Raw genomic sequence first — 11,952 nt, forward strand, 5'->3', positions numbered from 1 at the left:
ACGATGCACAGAAAGGTCTCCTGTCGTTCATTCAGGGCATATAAGGACCCTATTGTCAAATATGTGTTCCCCTATTATATCCTGACAGCCAACAACCTGGCCTTTACTTCCGCCACTGTGGAAATTATTTTGCATTGCGAGCGTGCACTAAAGAGGATCGTCACCCTGTTTTTCTTGGATGGTCCTGAGGATCATATCTGCTGTGGGAAGCGTCTATCCCTCATGCGTTTGGTATCCTTAACTAAAAGGTGGGTTTCTTGGAGCAAGCATACATTACTCCCAGCATTCTCTAAAAGGGCGAGGATTGCAGATCACTTTACTGGATTATGTAACCCCCGTACATTCAAGCTAACAATTTTCAGGTCCTTACCCTTTGCAGCAGTGGGGAGGAGAAGGGCTCTTCATACGCTAAAGACCGCCTGTCTCAAAGACAGTGAAGATCATCTTCCTCAACCTAGTGACCTGCCAATCTAGCCCGTGAACTGATGCAGAGTCCCAAAATAATACCCAGTAAAACCTTATACTTAAACCATAAGAAACCCCTGAAGAAAACAAGACCGTGAGCAAACAAGGAAACATGACCAGAGTTCTTCTCAATGGTCAGCGTCCAGGCGATCGTGGCGCAGGCCCAATCCGCACCAAGGTGTATGTGTCTGTCACTTCAATGACCAGGACGCAGAGACACTGCACACTACCGAAACGTCTCCCCCTCCGGCGCCGGATGAAGCACCCAAGTGGCCGCCATGCCTAGTACATCAAGGTGTCGTCGGGCTTTCTTTTACCTGTGATACCGATGGGAGTACTGCCTCCCTTTCCAGCTTGCTTGCAGCCGTGTCAGGTGCGGGGCTTGGCAGTGATCTCCCAACTTGATGCCATTCTGAGGAGCGACGGCGTCTGCGAGTGGGTGGCTCAGCATCCCCTGCCCCGTTGAGGGGCTTCTCAATGCCCAACGTGGCATACGCTTCCTCCAAGGACCGGAGCTGATGCAATTTGCCTTGATGCTTAAAGATGAGGCAGAACGGATGGCTCCAGGAATAAGGGATCTTCTGTTCTCGGAGGCGGTTGGTGATGGGCTTAAATTCTCTGTGATTAAGCATTGTGGAAGCTTCCAAATCCTGGTAAAGTGTGGGTTGGTGGCCATGGAACTGCACTGGATTAATGTCTTGCCCTACGCAGGATGCGTTCCTTCAATTGAAAGTAATGAACGCAGACAAGTATTTCGGGGGGGGGGGCTTTAGCACCATGCGGAAGGCCCACTCGGTGAACACGGTCCAACTGTATCTCCGTTATCTCCTCGTCCCCAAGGATCTGTAGGAACAAAGCACTGACGTAGGCCCGGAGGTCATCACCTTCACCTTTCCACTGGATCGCATGGATCCGGATGTTATTACGTCTGGAACGGTTCTCCAAATCCTTCGCATGGGCTTGCAAATCTATGTTCTGTTCCCTAAGAAGTAGCATTTCCTGTTGTAGCTGAATCGTCCTCCCTACTCAGATCGTGCTCCTCCAGCGTCGCCACCCTTTCCCCAATGCCATCAACATCGTGCGGCACCTCGCGCAGGTTCGCAGAAAGTTGTGAACGTAGGTCCTGAATGTCCTCTTTGATAGCGGAGAAGAGCTCGATCATGAAATCTTTAGTCGCCGGTGCGTCCTCCTTGTTCACCGATGACGCCCCGGCTGCAGGCTTTGCGGCTGAGTGCCCTGATACTTTCTGTAGCAGGTCCTACAGAGATTTCTCTCTCCTCCCTCTGGTCGACAACATATTGGCCCCGTGCGAGCTCTATCTGTCACTCTTCTTGAATCTTTTCGCGAAACATCAGTGGCGCGCCAGGCCTCACAATAACACTGGGACCTCACTGCTAGGACTGGCAAACCAAGCTAGTGCACCACCGGCGCACAGGGGGAACCGTACACTCTGCTTCCCACCGCTAAATTGCGTCACCTCCGTGCCTTCGTGTTCTCTGTTTGGCTCGGGTTGGTCATCTCCCCTTCAGCATAATATCTGCCTGCCCATCAACCGCAGCTCAATGCTGGGATCACCGTGGTTTAGCAGGGCTTAGAGGTCAGTAAGACTATATGCAGCTCCCGGGGAAAGTCAGGGCAACATGTATGCCCACTCCCCCTCTAACTCACTCCAGGAACCAGCACTGATGGGAGGGCGGACCGCCACAGTCCCTAGGTCGCTCTCCTGCAACCTGACACGTGGATACTTTCTCGGGGAGGGTTCCTTCCCTGAAGGCCTCACTGGGGCAATGCCTGCATTCACTACACGTCCTGGCAGGTCAGCCGTGATCGCGCATGTAGCACCAAACACACCAGGCACAGCTTAATGTTGCAGTTATTTAGGCCACAGCAGGAAAAGCCTTGCAGTCATAGCCAAGTAGGCTCCTCCCCAAGATCTCGGCGTGGGCCTGCAATTCGTCTCATCCAGTTACTGGGCCCAGGACTCAGGACCGCACCGCTCCCGTCAGGCCTCGCCATCACCGCCCACCAGCACTCTTAGTAGGGCAACTCTTCCCTCTTCCAGCCCACCAGCGGCAATCCAAGCCGGGCGCTGCTCCATCCGCCAATCAGCGGACTGGGTCTCGCCTCTGCAGGCAGCGCCCTCCTCTCCCGATCCGCTACTCCTCACCTGCGAGCCTTCAGAGGGAACGCCGCCACAGCAGGAACCGCTGTATAAAGCCGCACCGCCCCTCCCGGACCCCACACAGCAGTCAGGGATCCAAGCACGGAGCACGGCCGCAGCCAGCGTACTGCTCTCTGTCATGCAACTGCGGCCGCTATCTTCTGCGGGTCTCAGCTAGGCCATCACAGGAGCTCCTATGATGGCGCCAACCTCAGATCGCTCCCAGTCGCGATCGCTCCAAGCTCGTTCAAGGTCCACCGCCGCTCTATCATGGCTCCAGCCCACGGGGGGTGCTTGTTCCCATTGCTAAGCACTCCCGGCGCAGATCGTACCAGGGATTAAGGTCGGCCCCACATCCGCTCACCTCCCACCAGGCCGCATCGATACCGGGGCCGGGAGGGATTCGCAGAGCAGGAAAGGCCACAGGTGCTCCGGAACAGGACTCTCCACCGGATTGAGGACAGCTCCATTATCCAGCACACCCGCCGGTAAGCACGGATGGGAGCCAGAAGGGGTGATGAAACAAGGATAATAAGTGGCGGCACCGGAGGGATAGGGACCCACGTCCTATCTCACCACCATCTCGGCCACGCCCCTGAATTGGTGTTTTTAAAAGCTTTACGTACCTGTCTTTGAAGTTAAGCCTACCTGCTCGCAGCCTAGCTACCAAGGGTTGAGCATGGGAATAATTTCCTAAGACCTATGCTGAGTGCTGTCATGTGTTAGTGGTCTTCTTGCCATTGCCATACCTACATTTGCCACTACCAATAATCCACCTTCCAACAACCACCACATACCGGAGCAGAGAATTAAAGAAATATGTCTTCCTCAGGGAACACGGGTAGTAAAAGAGGGGACGAGCCGAGGGCGAGAGGCATCTGTTGAGAACCTGCTAGGAGCCCCCACTCAACAGGCAGTCTTCCTTGGTAGGATGTAAGTGAGAGAAATGCACCTAGCGCCCTGGGGTTCACCCTGAATAGTTTCCCCACTGCTGCTGGAATGCGGAAGGTGGTGGGTAGTCCGATGGATCCTGACAGCACCCCTCTTCCAAGGCCTGGTGACAGGGCCAGGTTTGTGGGGGTTACGCTGATGGAATATACACAACAGTCGGGGAGCATGGACTCGAGATAGTGGCTCCCAGGTGCGTTCCTGTGGGCCATACCCTTTCCAAGCTACCAGGTAATGTAAAGTGCCCCATGTTCAGCGAGAATCTAAAATAGAACTTACTTCATGTTCAAAGTGACCGTCCACACTTACTAGAGGTGGTGGAGCGAGGTGATGAGTGTTTGGATCAGTGGGTTTTAAAAGGGATACATGAAAGGTCGGGTGAATTTTTAAGTGAGTCGGTAAAGCCAGGTATACTGCTGATTTCTGATATAGTTTTAGAATGGGAAATGGACTGATGTATCATGGTTGAAGTTTACGAGGCCCTTTTAAGCTTAAGTGTTTGGTGGATAACCACACTTGCTGGTCCACTTGGTGAGGAGGAACTAAACGTCGCATTCTGTCCGCACACTGTTTGTACAATAGTTTTGCACTTGTCATGTTCTTTTTTTAATTCTTCAAGAACCTAATGTTGTAAGGCGTGTTTTTGAGCTAAAGGTTTAGGAGAGAGTGCATGCTGTGTTAGTAACAGGGAAGATCTTGGATGATACCCATACAGAACGTAGAAGGGTGAGAATCTGCTAGATGTATTTACTACATTGTTATGGGCGAATTCTGCTAACCAAAGGTGATCAACCCATTGCTCTTGTTCTGTAACATAATTTCATAATAACTGTTCAATCTCCGGGTTGGTTCTTTCTGTTTGCCATCAGACTCCGGGTGATAGGCGGAAGAGAGGTCCACCAAAATGGTAAGTAAAATTTGCAAAATGCTCCCCAGAAGTACAAAACAAATTGCGGCCTACGGTTGGAAATGATACGTGATGGTAAACCATGGAGCCGCACTATGAGTTGTAAAAAAAGATTAGCTAGATGGGGGGGCATCAGGTATCCCTTTAGTTGGCAAGCAATTACACACTTTAGCTAACAGGTTGACTTCCACCAAAATCAATGTAAATCCTTGGTCTTGAGGCAGGCAGATCAACTATTAACTCTATAGATACTGAATGCCAACGTGATGTTGGTGTTGGAAGAGGATTAAGCAACCCCATGGGTTTTCGTCATTCTGATTTAGTTCGAGCACAAATGTTGCATGTTTTCGTGTACTGATGGCAATCAAAACGCATGTTCGGCCACCAATAATCCCTTTGTAGAAATTCAAGTGTTTTCGTGATTCCATGATGACCAGAAAGTGGAGAGTCCTGACACCACCCCGAGGCTTCGTGTTGAAGAGCTGGTGTGGGTACAAACAATTGTTTGTGGTGGTATAATATACCCTCTACCATGTCTCTGTTTGGGTGTTCCACTATCCATTTTTCTTGATCGAACTGAGCAGAGGTTTGTTGTATTTGTTCCAACCATGAAACATCTGTGAAGTTGACGTTGTTCACAAAGTTTGTTTTATCTAATAAAAAAGAGGTTAATTCTCTCGTTCTGCCTCTAGAGTGGGTCGGAAAAGAGCGTCAGCCTTTCCGTTATTTCGCCCGGGTCGAAATGTGATCATGAAGGAGAAATCTGTGCAAAACAATGTAATTGCTGGGGTGTGAGCGTTTTGACTGATTTCAAGAAATAAAAGTACCTGTGGTACGTGTACACAGTGACTGGATGTTTTGTGCCCATAGGATAATGTCTCCACTCCTGAAAAGCAGCCTTGACAGCCAATAGTTCTTTATCAAAGATGGTATAATTCTTTTCAGCATCGGCAAGTTTTTGGGAGAAAAAAAGCAACTGGGTGGAGCTGCTCTGTGTATGGGTGTCTTTGAGTTAATATAGCCCCTAGAGCAATATTCGAGGCATCCGCTTCTAGATTGAAGGGGTGGTTTGAGTCAGGGTGCAACAGAAAAGGCGCAGATGTATAGGCCTCTTTGAGATGTTGAAAAACCTGCTCCGCTTCCGGGCACCACCAGAATTTTTGACCTTTACGAAGGAGGGTGGTGTTGGGGGCAACCACTTTTGAGAAGTCTGTGATGAAGCGTCTATAGAAATTGGCGAAGCGTTGGCTATCTTTCACACAACTGGGTGCTTGCCATTGGAGGACGGCTTGTACCTTGGAGGAATCCATAGCCAAACCTTCAGGTGAAATAACAAAACCCAAAAAGTGCAGTGTAGTGACATGAAAGGCACATTTTTTAATCATGGCAAATAGGTGGTTTTTGCGTGATACCTGTAATACTTTTTGCACATGTTCAATATTTTTGGAAAGGGAGTGTGAAAAGATCAAGATGTCATCAATGTACACTAATACAAAAATATCCCAAAACTCTCGTAGAACGCTGTTCACCAAGTGCTGAAAGGCAGCCAGGGCGTTGCATAGACCAAATGGCATCACCATGTACAATTCATCCTGCATTATGGGCAGAAAGACCTACATAGGTGTGACATGTAAATATTTAAAAAGAAAGTTCTGACAGGTGAAAAGGGGTTACTTTGATAGATCACATTGTAATATTTAAACTGCCACACTCAAGCTATAATGGTAGTGTGGGGAAGTGCCCCTTCCTGTATGGTCACCCCCCATTGCTCCAAATGCGAATGGTTATGACTCTGATAGTGCACATCAGTCTGCTTCCTACACCCCAGTGCATGTCCTCCCTCTTAAAACCACTATCGTCCACTTGGTAATCCCAAATTGGCAGACATTTTAACGCCTTATAAATTTCTAGCATATGGTACCAGGGGTAACGAGGGCATTGGTGGTAAAGGAGTCCCCAGGGCTTAAGCTCATTTTTTTGCCACCCTGGGGGACTTATGTAAACTACAGACAGCAGGCCTGCCATTGCAGAAGCAGTCAAAACTGCACAAACTCTGCTGTGCCCTCACTATGTGTGGCAAGGTCACCTACACTGCCTTGACTGTATCTAATGCAAAAGAAACAATTGATAGCTGAAATGCTGGACAATGCAAACAATCACCCCCAGTCACAAGGATCTGGGTTTAATCCACCATTCTTTTGCTCACCACACCACCCCAGTTTGGACCCAGTCATATGCAAATCAGTCTTGACTCTATGCCCCATGGGAACAGTTCAGACCGAACTGCCAAGCCAGGTCCCTCCTGGACCGGAAACGAGCATCCTGGGACCTGTTTCAGGGTATGTCACCCTTCTTCAGCCAGACTAGCTTGAATCCAGTGGCACTGTGAGCAAGGAACCCATATCTGGGCAAATCCATCCCACTTAGAGCGAAGAGTGTTACAGCAAACAAATGATGGATGGAATGCTGACAATACAAACATTCTCCCCCAGTCAAAACATCTGGGTTAAATCCATTGTTCTTTTGTACGCTACACCACCCCAGTTTGGACCCAGCCATATGCAAATGAGTCTTAACCCTGTGCCCCATAGCAACAGTCTAGACCAAACTGCCAGGCCTGGTCCTCCCTGGACTGGAAACAAGCATCCTGGGACCGGTTTCAGGGTATATCACCCTTCTTCAGCTAGGCTGGCTTGAATCCAGTGGCACAGTGAACAAGGGACCCAAGACTGGGCATACCCATCCCACTTACGACCTACAACAATATCGAGGACAGAATATCGACTTCCTATCTCTACAAAGGTAAGTACAAAGATATCGAAACACAAATATTGTTGTTTAAAATATTGTTTTGTTTTTATTAAATGTCCTCAAAGTAATATAACATTAATTAAATAATAAATGTAATTAACTAAAACATTGTTAGATTTATTAAAAATGTTTAAAATAAATTTACTTTATAAAAAATGTAAACATACATATTTTTTTCTATCTATATATATGAACTTAATAATAAATAATTATTTTACTTAATTATAAAAAGTTAGAAACATAATAAAAATTATAAATACATCTATATACAGAAACCTGTAATATAAATATAAAATTAAATATATATAAAAAATAAAAATATTAAAATTAATATTTGTTTGTTAAAGAATATTTTACACTACATTAACTATAACAGTAAAGAAATTGTTGGATAGCGTAGGAGATAAAATTACTGTTCCCACTACAGAGCGTGCAACAGTAGTGAAAGTGTTAGATAGCACAGGGGAATAATTTACTATTCCCACTCCAGCAAATGCAACAGTAGGGAAAGTGTTGGATAGCGCAGGGGAATAATTACTATTCCCACTCCAGTGAGTGCAACATTAGGGAAAGTGTTAGACAGCGGGTGGGTAAAAATAACTATTCCCACTCCAGCGAGTGCAACAGTAGGGAAAGTGTTGGATGGCAGGTGGGTGAAAATTACTATTCAGACTCCAGTGAGTGCAACAGTAGGGAAAGTGTTGGATAGCGGAGGGGAATCATTTTCTATTCCCACTCCAGTGAGTGTAACAGTAGGGAAAGTGTTGGATAGCATAGGGGTAAAAATTACTAATCCTAATCCAGAGAGTGCAACTGTAGGGAAAGTGTTGGATAGTGTAGGGGTAAAAACTTAGGGCCCCATTAGGATAACGGGCGGATCGCCACCGCCCCTATGGCAGTGGCAATCCACCTGCTCTGCATTTCCCCTGCCACATTCCCATGGCGGGGGGGACCCCGGCGGACAGGAAGACGGACCGCCGGTTTTCCGCCGTAGGCAATCCACCCGATTACCTACCGTGTGGTAAAGCTGTTTATATGGTGGCGGTGTCGGGTAGACACCGCCATCCATATTAAGATGCAGGCGGGGACCTGCCTTTCCGTGGCGGTGTTGCCGCCACGGAAAGGCAGGTGGTTTCTAACATTGGGGGCCCGTAGCGGGCCCCCATGGATTCTGGGGGGTGGGGGGTGCACATGGGGGGGTACCTATGGTGCCCCCCTGCAGTTCCATGCACAACATGGCAGGCACCGCGCGGTGCCTGCCATGTTGTGCATGGAAGTGCACAACATGCCTTCCTGGTATTGTGGCGGGCGGTGCTGAGTGCACCGCCCGCCACAATGTTGGGAATGCAGGATGCACCCGCCACTGTGGCGGGCGCATCTATTGGGATGTACGGGACTGCCGCACCCTTAGCGGGCGGTCCCATTTCCCACAGGTATGGCGGGCGGACTTTGTCTGCCCGTCATAATAATGATGCCCTTAATATTCCCACTCCAAAGAATGCAACAGTAGGGAAACGGTTGGATAGTGTAGGGGTTATATTTGTAATTCCAACTCCAGAAAGTGCAGCAGTAGGGAAAGTGTTGGATAGCGTAAGTGTAAAAATTACTATTCCCACTCCAGAGAGTGCAACAGTAGGGAAAGTGTTGGATAGTGTAGGGGAAAAATTAATATTCCTACTCCAAAGAATGCAGTAGTAGAGAAAGCGTTGGATAGTGTAGGGGTTAAAAATAACATACTTATGAATAAATAAAAGCATTTAATTAAATAATGAATTATTAAATTAACAATACATTAAATAAAAATACCAATAAATAAAAATTAATAATTACTTTAATAACATTAAATTACTTCCCACCCTGTTCCCAAATAAACACACAACCCACTCCACATAAAACTTCACATATTTATTATAATTATCAATTTATCAATTAATATAAACTAATGACAAATTAATAATTAATTCCCAATAAATTATCAATAACAAGAAATATTAATTCATACACATTAATTACCAATTAATAATTAATTAAAACAAATTAAATATCAATACTCAAAAATGAAAATGAGTATTTACTTAATTACAAATGAATTACTCCCCAAAATAGTCCCCTATAAACCAAGAACGTGCTCCAATAATAATGAATACAATTAATATAATTATCAATTAATCAGTTAATAAAAATTAATTAGAAATTAATAATTTAAAAAAATTAATTATCAATACCAATAAATAACATTTAATAATTACTCAATTACAATTAAATGATTTTCCACCCTATTACCCTATAGACCCACAACACTCCTAAAGAAGTACTCAATTAACATATTAACACAGTAATTATTAATTAATATCAAATTAACGAATTAATAATGTTGTACACAATACACATACTTATTAATACATTCATATTTAGTATTAATCGATTTATAACTAATTAATTAACACAATTATAAATGTAAATTATTAAATATAAATTATTATTTATAATGAATTAATAATTAACACAATTAATAATATAAACGATTAAATATAAAATGATTAATTCATTTTTTAGTTAATTAATTTACTTCCCACCCTATTCCCTTATAAACCCACAACCCGCTACGGAATACAATTACACAAACGATTCGATTCGATTCGAAATATCTTTATTTCGGTAAAGCTTTACCATAAAAGACGTTTGTCATACACATTAAAAACTAGTTCATTTAAAATGATTTGTACAGCAAAATATAAAATTTATAAAAGGATTTCTTAGCAAAGTCCCAATATTCTGAAAATCAAGTCAGAGCCTTGAGGCATTTCCTTCTAATAGACCAAAGAGCGCCCAAGTACTTGGCCATAGCAAACACAATATGGTCCGAGAGATCAGTTTTTAAGACTCTGAAGGCGACCAGCCACTTAGCAAGTCCCAGATTCCTGCATAGGGGAGCGATCCAGTACCTTCGGATCTCTCGGTAGGCAGGACAGACAAAAAGGATGTGAAGTTCAGTTTCATCCATAGTACTGCAAGCTGGACAAGTACTGCTTGCATCATCACTCCTTTTGGATGTAAGAGTTCTAATGGGGAGAGACCCATGTCTCCACTGCAGGTATAGTTTCCTCAATATGGAGGGGTAAATTTTATCCAAAGTTGGTTCCATATTATAGTTGGCCTTGTAGGACAAAAAGGAAACTGTCAGAGACACGTGTTTTTGATGATTGAGTAACAAGGACAGTTTGCTATCACGGTAAGACTTGACTAGTTCCTTTTTAGAGAGGAAATGGCACGTATTCAAAGGATCAGACCACATTGTTGAAAGGCGCAAGGCCTCCAATTCAAGTTTGATGGAATTAAGCCATTTAATTTTCCCAGCGCCTGGGATAGCAAGGACCTCCTTAAGTCCTTCTCGGTAACTGGCCAGTTCCGGAGTTGTCCATAGTCTACGCCAGAAGGCCAGTGGGCGTAGGGCCAAATCCTCATCGAGCGGACATAGGCCTAGGTCCATCCTGAGGGGGACGAGGGGAGTGCTCGGTGGTAGCCCAACAAGATTACGGATGAATTTATTTTCCACCTTCAAGTTACACAAACATTAATTAACATATAATTAATTATTTAAAAAAATTCTGAAGTAATATATTATAATTAAATTACTTCCCACCCTTCCCCTATAAACCCACACCCGCTACGGAACAAAAATACGCAAAAATAATTTAACATAAAACTCCATACTTTTAAAAAATTCCAACATGCATTACAAACATAATATATACTTTTAACACGTATACTAACACTTAAAACACACAAAAAATCAATATTTTTTACAACTATATTATGACTGTCGATATTACTAACTTTGATATTATTTAAAATGATATTTATAAACTGCATTTCGATATTCTGCACCACTATATTTTTGTAAGTCGATATTTTAGCAACTTGATATTTAAAATTCAACATTTTCTCAACTCGATATGTATAATACGATATTTAGACTGTTCACCCTTTTAAATGTGATATCTTTACTTGTATATGCAGGATTTCTGGTGTTTTATTCTGATAAATATTGGTTATTTTTCTAAACTGGTGTTGTGTCCTTTTGTAGTGTTTTCACTGTTACTGTTTTTGTATGTACAAATACTTTACAAATGCTTTGACTGCTCGACCCACACTACCAAGGGAGTGAGCAGGGGTTATCTGAGCTGTATAATCACCCCACCCTGACTAGAGTGAGAGTTTCTACTTGGACAGGGTGCAAACCACTGTCTAACACTGTTTTTTAATACCCTAGTCCCCTGTGGATTTCGGCTCAAGCTTGAGGCCTCTTTTGCACTGTTAGGGGGCTATTAGGATGGCGGTAGACTTACGTCCGCCCGCCACCCTTGCGGTGCTGGGACAATGCTGTGGTTGCACACTGTGCATTTGCATGCACATGGCAGGCACCGTGCGGTTCCTGCCACGTTATGCATGCAAATGCCATGTGGCCCATACTCTCGCCCAACAACCTGGGGGCCCAAAAGTGAAATCTGCATGCCTTTCCGTGGCGTCCACAAATTAAGGGATTTCTTTCATAGCAAACCTTGTCCCCCTTCCACCTGCCACAGCATGTCACAAATGTCTGACATGCACTGACTTGACTAAAAAGGCCACAAATCTCACAGACACTGCTAAGGGGTGA

This window comes from Lissotriton helveticus, chromosome 1_1 (assembly GCF_964261635.1).
Source record: "Lissotriton helveticus chromosome 1_1, aLisHel1.1, whole genome shotgun sequence".
NCBI classification, from domain to species: Eukaryota; Metazoa; Chordata; class Amphibia; order Caudata; family Salamandridae; genus Lissotriton; species Lissotriton helveticus.